This window comes from Biomphalaria glabrata, chromosome 18 (assembly GCF_947242115.1).
Source record: "Biomphalaria glabrata chromosome 18, xgBioGlab47.1, whole genome shotgun sequence".
Classification (NCBI taxonomy): Eukaryota; Metazoa; Mollusca; class Gastropoda; family Planorbidae; genus Biomphalaria; species Biomphalaria glabrata.
In genome coordinates this window covers 1-12,702 of record NC_074728.1, presented here as the reverse complement: position 1 = coordinate 12,702, position 12,702 = coordinate 1, and the positions used below count along the sequence as shown (strand labels likewise).

At 30.3% G+C, this 12,702-nt stretch overlaps 1 long non-coding RNA gene across 1 annotated transcript; it reads right to left on the bottom strand.

The window, feature by feature from the left end:
- Positions 1-5,302: 5,302 nt before the first annotated feature.
- Positions 5,303-11,040, bottom strand: LOC129923967 (uncharacterized). The gene is made up of 4 exons (XR_008775939.1): positions 10,753-11,040; positions 10,215-10,646; positions 5,539-5,687; positions 5,303-5,432 (listed from the first exon to the last, which is right to left on the bottom strand). It is a non-coding gene; the product is annotated as an uncharacterized LOC129923967 (long non-coding RNA).
- Between the last annotated feature and the right edge of the window lie 1,662 nt (positions 11,041-12,702).

Here is a 12,702-nt window from a genome sequence, read left to right as displayed (position 1 = left end):
TTGCTACCACTGGCCAGATTTTTTGCGTTGTCTAGGCGCTGGATCAAGACTAAAAGTAGTTTCCAAGGGGGGAATAACCTAGTTGATTTTTAATATCGCCAGCTTAAAACAGATATGGAAAAAAACAACAACAGAAATAATAGATTTATATCGCCAGATTATAACTGATAGGAAGAGAATAAGAATAAAACATATAGAAATGCATTGATGCATTTTAAGGTAATAGTTTTTGTTACCTTTTTCAATCTTATAAATTTTATCAGAGTGTACTAAGTCAGGTACAATGCACAGTTAGATACCAAAGTATTGTGCACCTTAATGTGGTTGTCATGGCTGGGGGTGTCAGTGGGGATAAGCTTCCATTGTATATAAAATACTCCTAAAGGCAAGCGTCTCAGATAGCCTCTGACAACCAAGTCCAGCACCTGGCCTTCTCGTGTGGCTTAGATACTAAGCCCGGCAAAACTGCTCTTACTAACAGGTGAAGGCGGATACTTGGCGCCACAAAACCGGGAGCTTCGGGTAGATGGAGCTCGTCAGCCTAGTTAGGCAATTCATCTAGGGGTACTGTGATTTCAAACCCACGCTGCATTGCGGTAACAACCTCAAGGAATAATCAGGAGTGAAGCCCCTTAGGCGTTGGGAGTATAAACCGTGAAATTTCCTCCAGCAGCTTCTGCAACTATGTTGGTGCCAAATGTAACTCGAAGCGTTCTTTTGGATCTCATCAGCAAGGTTGAGAGAGGGACCATGACGCATGAACAGAATAGTACACTATTTTGGGTTATAGTGATTTTCAGAATTTTAAGTTTTATCTTAAAATTGATTTTTGCAAAAGATCAAGACAAATATTGTTATAGCTATAAGCAAGAGTAATACATCTTTTTAGAATATAATGTAAAAGCTCTTTTGTCATGCTACTGTACATATTTAAATATCATTCTCACATAGAAATTCTAAATGCATTTCTTCTTGGATAGTAAAAATTACTTTATTATGAAATAAGTACAGAATTATAAAGACATTTATTTCAAAGCTCTTTATTATCATTGAATAAATTATATTATCTACTCGTAGGAATGAAAAAAAAGTGTGCAGTATAGTTGCTACACAGAAAGACCTACAATTATGTCTAATATTACAGAAAATCATTCTTTACATAACAATGATTTTTAATAATAAAAAACTGCATTTAAATATTACATAGCATACTAACTATCAGTACCTAAAACGCAATTAAACTATTATTTAATACAAAACTATATGATTGAGCTTTTTATAAGCAAAATTGTAGTCAAACTGAATATCCATTTGATTGGATCAATAAAAATTAACTTATCTTAGAATGGACCTCATTCACCAACATTTAGTCACGTGATCTTATTGATAAAACAATGAAAAAAACTGTCTCGTGACAACCATCATAAATTAAACATGAGATCGTAAATTATATAGAAGAGATAAAGCACCACGTGGCTAAATGTTGTTTGTTTACAATTGGTGAATGAGGTCCATTGAAAACTATCTAAGATTCATAATGCCCCCCATAATGAAGAATTACAGAAATAGTTAAGACTAACATAAGCCTAACAATAAAATGTATAGTTCTTATTTAATTAACTTTCTTGACATTATTATAATTAAGCCACATAAGAAAACATATGTAAATTGTCACTAGCTTTAACAAAGCTTCGTTGATGTCTTTGTTGATTTGTGGAGAGGTATCAATCTTGGCTAGTATGCTGGAAAAAATTTGAAAAGAATATTTATTAAACTGCTTTATAAATAAACTAAATCCATAACATATATAAAAATAAAAAGTATGTAATACATATATCAAGATCTAAAAAAAAAAAAAATTGAAAACTAAGGGCTTAATTAAATGACATTATAATATTTTGTTACTCGCCAGCATTGATTATTTCAACCAAACAATTGAAATAGCCTTATTTTTAACTTTTCACAATTTCTTTTTAATTAAGGGCCACCAAATTCACCTTGCCTATGGCATCCAATCCCCAAAGGCCAGCACTGCCAGCACAATGGCCATATGCAAATACTTTTCCCCAACTAATGTCAGGTACCCATTAGAGTTGGGTGGGTTACTCTGAGGCGCCCTTTTAATTCCTGAATTAAAAAAAAAATTCTAACCTTTGCTAGAGACCATAGTCTTGAGTAAACTGAGAAATAAGATGAGATTGTGTAAATGACTAACAAGATCTAGTGACAATCTAGTCTAGAGTCTATTGAAAAATATAGAAATAGAATATATTATTTAGCTTTAGATCTAGAATCTAAAATTATTATAAACTCTAATCAAGATTGACTAGATCATGATAGATGAGTAGAGATCTAAATTTATGTTCTCTATGTTAGATAATAGTTTTTGCATCCATTTTTTGGTATACACTTTTTTCACCTACTAACTAGATGATTAGGTGGCTGAAGGTTACAACATCATAAAGACTGGGGTTTTGAATTCCAGGATATTTATGATAATTCCAAGTCAACCCAACTCTAATGGGTACCTAAGATCAGTTGAGGAAAAGATAGGTGTAAGATAATACCTTAATAACATTCAGTAATAGTAAATAATTACCTGATGCATGGCTAGTCCAGCTTTCTCTGGAAATGTTCCAGCCCAGTGCACACATCTTCACAATGAATCTAATTACTGCAAAATAAAAGGTAAACTTGCATCATGTGAAATAAAAAATAATTAAATTTTTATTCAACCAGTGTCAATATGAAAAGTCATCACAAAAAAGCAAATTTGGATTATAATAGCTAAAGCAAAAAAATAAAAATAAAATCTAAATAACCTAAAAAAGATAAAATATAAGTTTGATTCTGAAAGGCCATAACAAAATAATACAACATAATTCCAGACAGCCACTACAAATAACACAAAAGTCGATTCCAAGCAGTCATAAAGAAAAGTTATCAAGTAGATTCCAAATATTAACTGCCAAAAAATAATCAAGTTAATTCTAAATAACAACAAACAAACAAACAAAAAAATGCAAAAGTCTGATTCTAAACAGCCATCACAAAAAAAAAGCAATTAATTTAAACAACCACTACGAAAAACACCATATCAGACATTGATCATAAAAACACACAAATCCGATGAAGAGCTTAAGTAATATACACATGTCTGATTCCAAACAGCCATCTCCAAAGAAGAAAATGTCAATTCATTCAGCTACTAAAAAAAGCACATGATTCTTTAAAAAAAAAAAAAAAAAATCCGCTACTGAACAATGATAACAAAAAACACACAAGTCTAATTTCAAACAGAGCTCATAAAAAGCCATCACAAAAAAAAAAGCCCACAAGTCTAATGCAGAACATTGATCACAAAAATGCACAAGTCCAATTTAAAACATTGATAAAAGAAAAACTAACAAATCTGATAAAGAACATCAATTAAAAAAACACATGTCCAAACTGCCATCAATAAAGACCCTAATGTCAATTCAATCAGCCACTACTAAAAAAAGCAGTTGATTTAAAAAAAAACAAAACAAGTCTTATGCCGAACATTGATCACAAAAAAACCCCACCAAGTCCAGTTTCGAACTCCACACCGATCTTAAAAAGGAGGCATAAGTCAGACTTCTAACAGCCATCACATAAAATAAACAAATAAAAATGCCATTCTAAAAAAACACAAAGTAAATGCACAACTCGGAATGTGAATATCCATCACAGAAAAACACAAGTCTTTTTCAAACAGCCCACACAAAAAATAAGTATGATTAAAAACACCCATCACAAAAATTTTAATAACCTTCAAAAAAAAATGCGCAAGTTGGATTTATATTACTGATCATAAAAAGACACAAGTCCAATTCTGAACATCAATAACATAATCACACAAGTCCGATTCCAATCAGCCATTACAAAAAAGGACTATTTCATTCCAAACAGCCATCACGAAAAAAGCAAATTTCTTTTCAAACAGCCACTATACAAAACACGTTGATTCTAAAAAAAAAAAAAAAAAAAAAAAAAAAACACAAGTCCGATGTCGAACATCAGTTACAAAAAAAATTTTAAAAATGTCCATTCTAAATAACCATAAAATGAATGCACTAGTTTGATTCCAAACAGCAATCACAAAAAAGCATATGTCGATTCAAACAGCGACTACGAAAAACTTGAATGCCAATTCTAAATAACCACATAAAATTTTTTTTTAAATGTACAAGTTCTATTCCGAGCTTTAATCACAAAAATGACAAGTAAGAATCAAACAGCTACAGCCATTGCAAGTCGATTCCAAATAGCCAACATAAAAAAAAAAAAAAATTAAAAAAAAGGAAGTCGTTGCTAAATAATACACACAAAATGGACAAGTCCGATTCAAAATAACTGGTTAACAAAACTAATCCCAAGTCGATTCTAAACAGCCTCAATATTAACATGCCAGATTAAAAATAGCCACCAAAAAAATGCACAGATTAAAAAAAGCGGCACAACAAAAACAAAGCTCCAGATCAAAATAGCAACACAATACAAAATGCAATTTCGAAAATAGTTTAATTCCACAATTTAAATTACTTTAGTATTTATGAAATGATCACCATGACTACAAAATATTTTACAAAATACATTATTTTCTTACTTTTACCTAATCTGTTGAACCATTGGGGCACCACACAAGTTCTGTCAACCATCCTTCTTTATTCCTCTCTTTACTTGGCCTTGGATAAAACTTCATTTAATGTCAGACCTGCCAATTCTTTGAAGCCTTCCCATTGCTCTGTCTTTCTTTCATTCTTCCTTCTGGAACTCTATGGTAAAAGGACCATAATCCTGGTTTTATTTTCTTGAAAAGGGAATATAGAGATTAAGCCGCTTCTTAAAAAAATTAAATTTCATTTCTACTTAAAAAAAAACAACAAAATTAAGCTACAAGTTTATTACCCTTGTTATAATGTAATTATAACCATAGCTAGAAAATGTTTTACAAATACTTTAAATTCTTACCATTACCTATCAATCAGTCTGTTGAACCATGGGGGCACCACACAAGATCTGTCAACAGCCCTTCTATATTCCTCTCTGTACTTAGCCCTGGATAAACCATTTCATGGCAGACCTGCCCATTCTTTGATGTCTTCACATTGCTCTCTTGTCTTTCATTCTTCATCCTGGAACTCAATGGTCAAAGGAGCATAACCCTGGTATTATTTTCTGGAAATAAAAAAAGACTGATTAAGTCCCTTTATGTAATTAACACCATTTTTTTACAAAATACATTAAATTCTTACCATTACCTATCAATCAGTCTGTTGAACCTTGGGGGCACCACACAAGATCTGTCAACAGCCCTTCTATATTCCTCTCTGTACTTAGCCCTGGATAAACCATTTCATGGCAGACCTGTCCATTCTTTGATGTCTTCCCATCTCTCTGTCTTCCTTCTTTGTACACAAATGGGGAAAAAATGGACCATAATTCTTAAAAAAGAAATTTAAAATCATTAAATAAAATTTAATTTAATTTCTAATTATCAATAAAATATCTTACCAGAATGCTAGCCACACTTTCTAAAACTATGACCAGTGCCTTATTTAAATCTTGAATTATATTTCTAGTCTAGGAGTTCCAATCAATTTTGTTGTATACAAAGGCCATGATACTGATTATAGGAATATGCCAGATGTCTGTTTCAGCATCTGAGTAAATAAATTAATGAAACTCCTATGACTCTAAGTTAGGGTAATGTCATCTTTCATATCTGTATTTAAAAAAAACAAAAACAAAAAAACAAAAAAAAACTGGACATACATTCCTCATAATCAGTTCCCATCCTGTTTGTCATTTAAATATTTTGGATATTCCTTTTACATTCCAGCCAAGATCTTGCAGCGGACAGTAAAATATGGCAGTTTAAACTTCAGATCATTGTGTCAACCGTCTCGTGCAAACCACAAAACCAGGCAGTTTAATCAAGATCCATCTAAGAATGAAAAATACTATAAGATACAATTTCACATTACATCTAGAAAAGGATAGCTATATTTAACTTGATCTAGTAGAAGATGTACAACTATCATACCCATATAATGTAGATTAACAAACTGATTCAAGATAAATACTATTAAGCCAATCCTACACCCATACTACTTGTATACATAAAATTGGGTGGATCTAGAATTTTAGATCTAGATAGACTAGATTCTTATTAAAATTCTAGATCTTTTCTATTAAGTAATAAAAACCTTTAAAACGTATTTTAATATGGATGAAGTTTAACAGAAATGATTGGAAAATAGTCGATGCCAACGCAGAGGCTCTTGTTCTCGTATGAGCCATAGTTGTCTATTGACTGAAGGTGGTGGAGATAATTCAACAAGATGATTTACAATGTAATTCAAGAGATCTGTCTAGGTTAGTTCATTATTTTTCTTGAAGATTTCTATGATCAAGTCTAGATTTTCTAGATCTAGCATCATATACAATAATTTCTAGAGATCTAGTGCTAAGTCCTATACATATGGGATCTAGATCTAATCAAGATCTATCTAAAATCAGAATAAAAAATATGGAATGTCACACTAGATTTAGAATAGAATAGCAAAGTTTTACCAATATCTAGATTTTTAGTCCAGTAAATCAACTTATATAGATCAAGATATAAATTAAATTCACCTTTATCTATCCCTTAGTCTGTTGGACTGTTAAGGCACCACACAAGGTTTGTCGACCATTCTTTTCCTCACCGTCTTTTGAATGACTAATTCCTGAGAATAGTAAACCGTTATTGTTAAAGAATATACAGGTAATCAGTGCTTTTTTGTAAAGAAATAGGTGCCGGAGCTCAGTGATGGATTGCCTTTTAACAACTAATAAATAAATAATAAACTTTAAAATACAAAAGTAACTTTTTCGCTGCATTGAAAAAAGTGCCAGTACACTGTACCAGTGCTTACTGTAATGCTGCTGACCTGAAAAATTGTAGTTAAACTAAATAATACAGTAATATTAAGCCCATACTAATTAGTCTTAGATATATAGATCTAGAAATTATATTGAAATTGTGTAGATCTAGTCCAGTGATGCCCAACCTAATTTTACCCGCGGGTCATTATAATTTCCAACACTCATCTCACGGGCCACATGAACGAAAAGTTATAAAAATAAAATAAAATTGTTCTGAAACTATTTTGGTAGAAACCTATGGATTTGACACTTACTTATTAGGTTATTTGACAATTATATTTTTTTACGCGTCAGACAATAGGTTACATTCTCTACTTAAATGTGAGCAACACTGGCTCATGTTGTGGTCTCTTTTTGATAAATATCCTCCAATATCTAAGCATAGTATTTAACAATTTTTTATTCGCGACTCAAACCAAGAATGCCACCATATTTATTTTATAATGCCGTTTTTAAGTTGTTTTATTAAACAGCCACACTTTCTTTACAAAATAAATATGTTGGCTTATTATCATGTTCAACAAAAAAAAAAAAAAAAAGTAAAGATCTGCTAACTTGTCCTGGTAGATTCTACATTCAGAGTCCCATTTCATAAACACACAAATGTTAAAGTTCATGGTACCAATCCATGAGAGAAAAAAGTGAGGGCCCAAACGTAGGTAAAGATACATTTTTTCAACCTTTTTTTTTTTTTTTTTGTTTGGAAGGTAGATTTCTACACATAGTGCCGACGTTTCGGCGGGCCGGATGGAACCACGTTGCGGGCCGCATCTGGCCCGCGGGCCGTAGTTTGGGCATCACTGATCTAGTCAATCTAGATTTCAAAGCAAAGAAAACAGAAGAACTGTGGACCATAAGGCAAAGACGACAGGATCGACATGGACCAAGCTGAAGAAATCCAGAATATTTATTGAAAATTTTTAGTTAGATCTAGACTAATAATCTAGAATACTAGGACTATAGTAATCTATACATTCTTTTGTAGACTCTACTAGACAAACTCTAATGATGATTCTAATATTAAATATGTAGATCTAGAGCAGTGTTTCCCAAACTTTTTTGTCTCGTAGACCCCTTGCCATGTTTTCTGCTTTTCGGTAGAACCCCTGCTGAACTTATATTTTTTTTTTTTTTGTATTTTTTTTTTTAAATAAATTTTTTTTAATTTTTATTTTTATTTTTTTTTTATTTTTTTTTAGATAATTTTTTTTTTTTTTTTTAATTTTTTTTTTTTTCGAGAATTGACTATCCAGGTACTGACTTCACTGTAGACCAGTGGTTCCCAAACTTTTATAAAAAAAATTTTATAATTTTTTTTTTATTTTTTTTTTTTTCAGAGAATTGACTATCTTGGGACTGACTTCACTGTAGACCAGTGGTTCCCAAAATTTTAGTAAAATTTTTTTTTTTTTTTTTTAATGTTTTTTTTTAGATAATTTTTTTTTTTTTAATTTTTTTAGATAAATTTTGTTTTAAATTTTTTTTTTTTAAATTTTTTTAGATAAATTTTGTTTTAAATTTTTTTTCTTTCAAGAATTCACTATCCCAGGACTGACTTCACTGTAGACCAGTGGTTCCCAAACATTTAGTAAAAATTTTTTTTTTTTTTTTTTTAATTTTTTTTTTTTCAAAATTTTTTTTTTTTTTAATATTTTTTTTTTTTTTTTTTTTTTTAATTTTTTTTTTTTTTCAAAATTTTTTTTTTTTTTTTTTTTTTTTTTTTTTTTTTTCGATAAATTTCTTTTTTTTTTTAGATAATTTTTTATTTTTTTTTTAAATTTTTTTAGATAAATTTTGTTTTAAATTTTTTTTTTTTTTTTTTTGGAGAATTCACTATCGCGGGACCGATTTCACTGTAGACCAGTGGTTCCCAAATTTTTGTTTCGTAGACCCCTTGCCATGTTTTCTGCTTTTTGGTAGACCCCCTGCTTAACTTATATTGCTTTTTTTTTTTGCAATTTATTTGAAAACTAATTTCTAATTTTAGTTAGTTGAAGAGTAAAATGCAATTTAAAAATACATATAAAGTATTAAATAATAACTCAATTTTATTGATAAAATTCAAATTTAACCAATTTAATATGTATTGCTGGAATCATCAAACACACTGGAAATGTTTTTTTACCCAGGCTTATCATCTGTTCCTATGGATGTCATGTTTCATACATTCTATAAAGAAGACATTCAAACAATAAATATTAATTAATTAATTTGTTTTAAGTATCATTGTAAAAGTTTTCACAAAGAGTTTCTCGTGTATCTTTCACGTGTCCGCCGAACTGTTTTCACTTAAGGGGAAGGGACGAAGGCCAGTAACTGGCCCCTTATCCAGTAGGCTTCAAGCAGGAAGAGCTCATTAGCCACATAGCAGAAGGAAAACTGAATTTAAAAATCTGCTGCCTTGCAACTATTCCCAAACATGGGAAAGCTGTCGTGGGTCAACCCTGAGGAAAAATAAGGAGCTGGCAACCCCTAGGCAGTTTACAGCACACAGCGCTACACCCCATCAGAGCCTGTGACGCCACTGGTTCCAAACTGATCCCAAACTGTATATATTTCCTTTGCAAAGAATCACATAAGAAGCTTTTAATTTGATAACTCATGCCACCGATGTGCCCTTGAACTGTATTTTTGTTTAAAGAAATTCTTTTAATAATATCAGATGTAGGTGTGTGTAAAACAGTTTTCACAACTACAACGGCTGGTAAAATCAATGTTTTACCTATGTTTCCATATTTTGCTATAAGTAAAGAGATATTGTAAGATGCTCACAAACCAACATCTTCTCTCTATATATATGATGTTGAAGTGAGATTGTGTGGGTCTATTCTTAACTTTATCTTTGAGTGCTAGAAAATTTTTAAATCTTTATCTATTTTGTCAGGGTGACATTGTCTCAGATGATCCTCTAGCAATTGGTTTCGTATCATTATTTTAAAAAAGTCACTTAGGCAACGGCTTGTTTGACAAGGAAGGAATGAATCCCAGTTTTAAATAACCAATGCTGGACAATGTACATTTCTTTTCGTTAAACATTTGTTACATGTAGACAAAATTAAAATTTTTAAATAAGTATTGAGAAGATTCTTTGGTTTGATTAGCAGGATATATATTTAAATGATTTACCAAGATAAAAATCATATATTACTGTATAAAATAATTACATTAAATGAAGCTAAAAATTAAAAAGAGAGTGATTAAGTCCCTTAATGTAATTAACACCATTTTTTTTACAAAATACATTAAATTCTTACCATTACCTATCAATCAGTCTGTTGAACCATGGGGGCACCACACAAGATTTGTCAACAGCCCTTCTATATTCCTCTCTGTACTTAGCCCTGGATAAACCATTTCATGGCAGACCTGCCCATTCTTTCATGTCTTCACATTGCTCTCTGTCTTTCATTCTTCATCCTGGAACTCAATGGTCAAAGGAGCATAACCCTGGTATTATTTTCTGGAAATAAAAAAAGACTGATTAAGTCCCTTAATGTAATTAACACAATTTTTTTTTTTTAAATACATTAAATTCTTACCATTACCAATCAATTAGTCTGTTGAACCATGGCGGCACCACACAAGATCTGTCAACAGCCCTTCTATATTCCTCTCTGTACTTAGCCCTGGATAAACCATTTCTTGGCAGACCTGCCCATTCTTTGATGTCTTTCCATCTCTCTGTCTTCCTTCTTTGTACACAAATGGGGAAAAAATGGACCATAATTCTTAAAAAAGAAATTTAATATCATTAAATAAAATTTAATTTAATTTCTAATTATTAATAAAATATCTTACCAGAATGCTAGCCACACTTTCTAAAACTATGACCAGTGCCTTATTTAAATCTTGAATTATATTTCTAGTCTAGGAGCTCCAATCAATTTTGTTGTATACAAAGGCCATGATACTGATTATAGGAATATGCCAGATGTCTGTTTCAGTATCTGAGTAAATAAATTAATGAAACTCCTATGACTCTAAGTTAGGGTAATGTCATCTTTCATATCTGTATTTAAAAAAAAAACAAAAAAAAACTGGACATACATTCCTCATTATCAGTTCCCATCCTGTTTGTCATTTAAATATTTTGGACATACTTTTTACATTCCAATAGATAAAGATTTAAAAATTTTCTAGCACTCAAAGATAAAGTTAAGAATAGACCCACAGAATCTCACTTCAACATCATATATATATATAGAGAAGATGTTGGTTTGTGAGCATCTTACAATATCTCTTTACTTATAGCAAAATATGGAAACATAGGTAAAACATTGATTTTACCAGCCATTGTAGTTGTGAAAACTGTTTTACACACATCTACATCTGATATTATTAAAAGAATTTCTTTAAACAAAAATACAGTTCAAGGGCACATCGGTGGCATGAGTTATCAAATTAAAAGCTTCTTATGTGATTCTTTGCAAAGGAAATATATACAGTTTGGGATCAGTTTGGAACCAGTGGCGTCACAGGCTCTGATGGGGTGTAGCGCTGTGTACTGTAAACTGCCTAGGGGTTGCCAGGTCCTTATTTTTCCTCAGGGTTGACCCACGACAGCTTTCCCATGTTTGGGAATAGTTGCAAGGCAGCAGATTTTTAAATTCAGTTTTCCTTCTGCTATGTGGCTAATGAGCTCTTCCTGCTTAAAGCCTACTGGCTAAGGGGCCAGTTACTTGCCTTCATCCCTTCCCCTTTAGTGAAAACAGTTCGGCGGACACATGAAAGATACACGAGAAACTCTTTGCGAAAACTTTTACAATGATACTTAAAACAAATTAATTAATTAATATTTATTGTTTGAATGTCTTCTTTATAGAATGTATGAAACATGACATCCATAGGAACAGATGATAAGCCTGGGTAAAAAAACATTTCCAGTGTGTTTGATGATTCCAGCAATACATATTAAATTGGTTAAATTTGAATTTTATCAATAAAAATGAGTTATTATTTAATACTTATATGTATTTTTAAATTGCATTTTACTCTTCAACTAACTAAAATTAGAAATTAGTTTTCAAATAAATTATAAAAAAAAAGCAATATAAGTTAAGCAGGGGGTCTACCAAAAAGCAGAAAACATGGCAAGGGGTCTACGAAACAAAAAAAATTGGGAACAAATGGTCTACAGTGAAATCGGTCCCGCTATAGTGAATTCTCAAAAAAAAAAAAAAAAAAAAAAAAAAAAAAAAAAAAAAAAAATTAAAACAAAATTTATCTAAAATAATTTAAACAAAAAAAAAAAAAAATTATCTAAAAAAAAAAAAAAAAAATTTAACTAAAAAAAAAAAAATCAAAAAAAAAAAAAAATTAAAAAAAAAAAAAAAAAAAAATTAAAAAAAAAAAAAAAAAAAATTTTTACTAAATGTTTGGGAACCACTGGTCTACAGTGAAGTCAGTCCTGGGATTGTGAATTCTCGAAAGAAAAAAAAAAAAAAATTTTGAAAAAAAAAAAAAAAAATTAAAAAAAAAAAAAAAAAAAAAAAAATTTTTACTAAATGTTTGGGAACCACTGGTCTACAGTGAAGTCAGTCCTAAGATTGTGAATTCTCGAAAGAAAAAAAAAAAAAAATTTAAAATAAAATTTATCTAAAAAAATTGAAAAAAAAAAAATTATCTAAAAAAAAAAATTGAAAAAAAAAAAATTTAAAAATTTTTTTTTTTATAAAAAAAACATTAAAAAATTATTTTTTTTTATAAAAAAAACATTAAAAAAAAAAAAAATTTTACTAAAATTTTGGG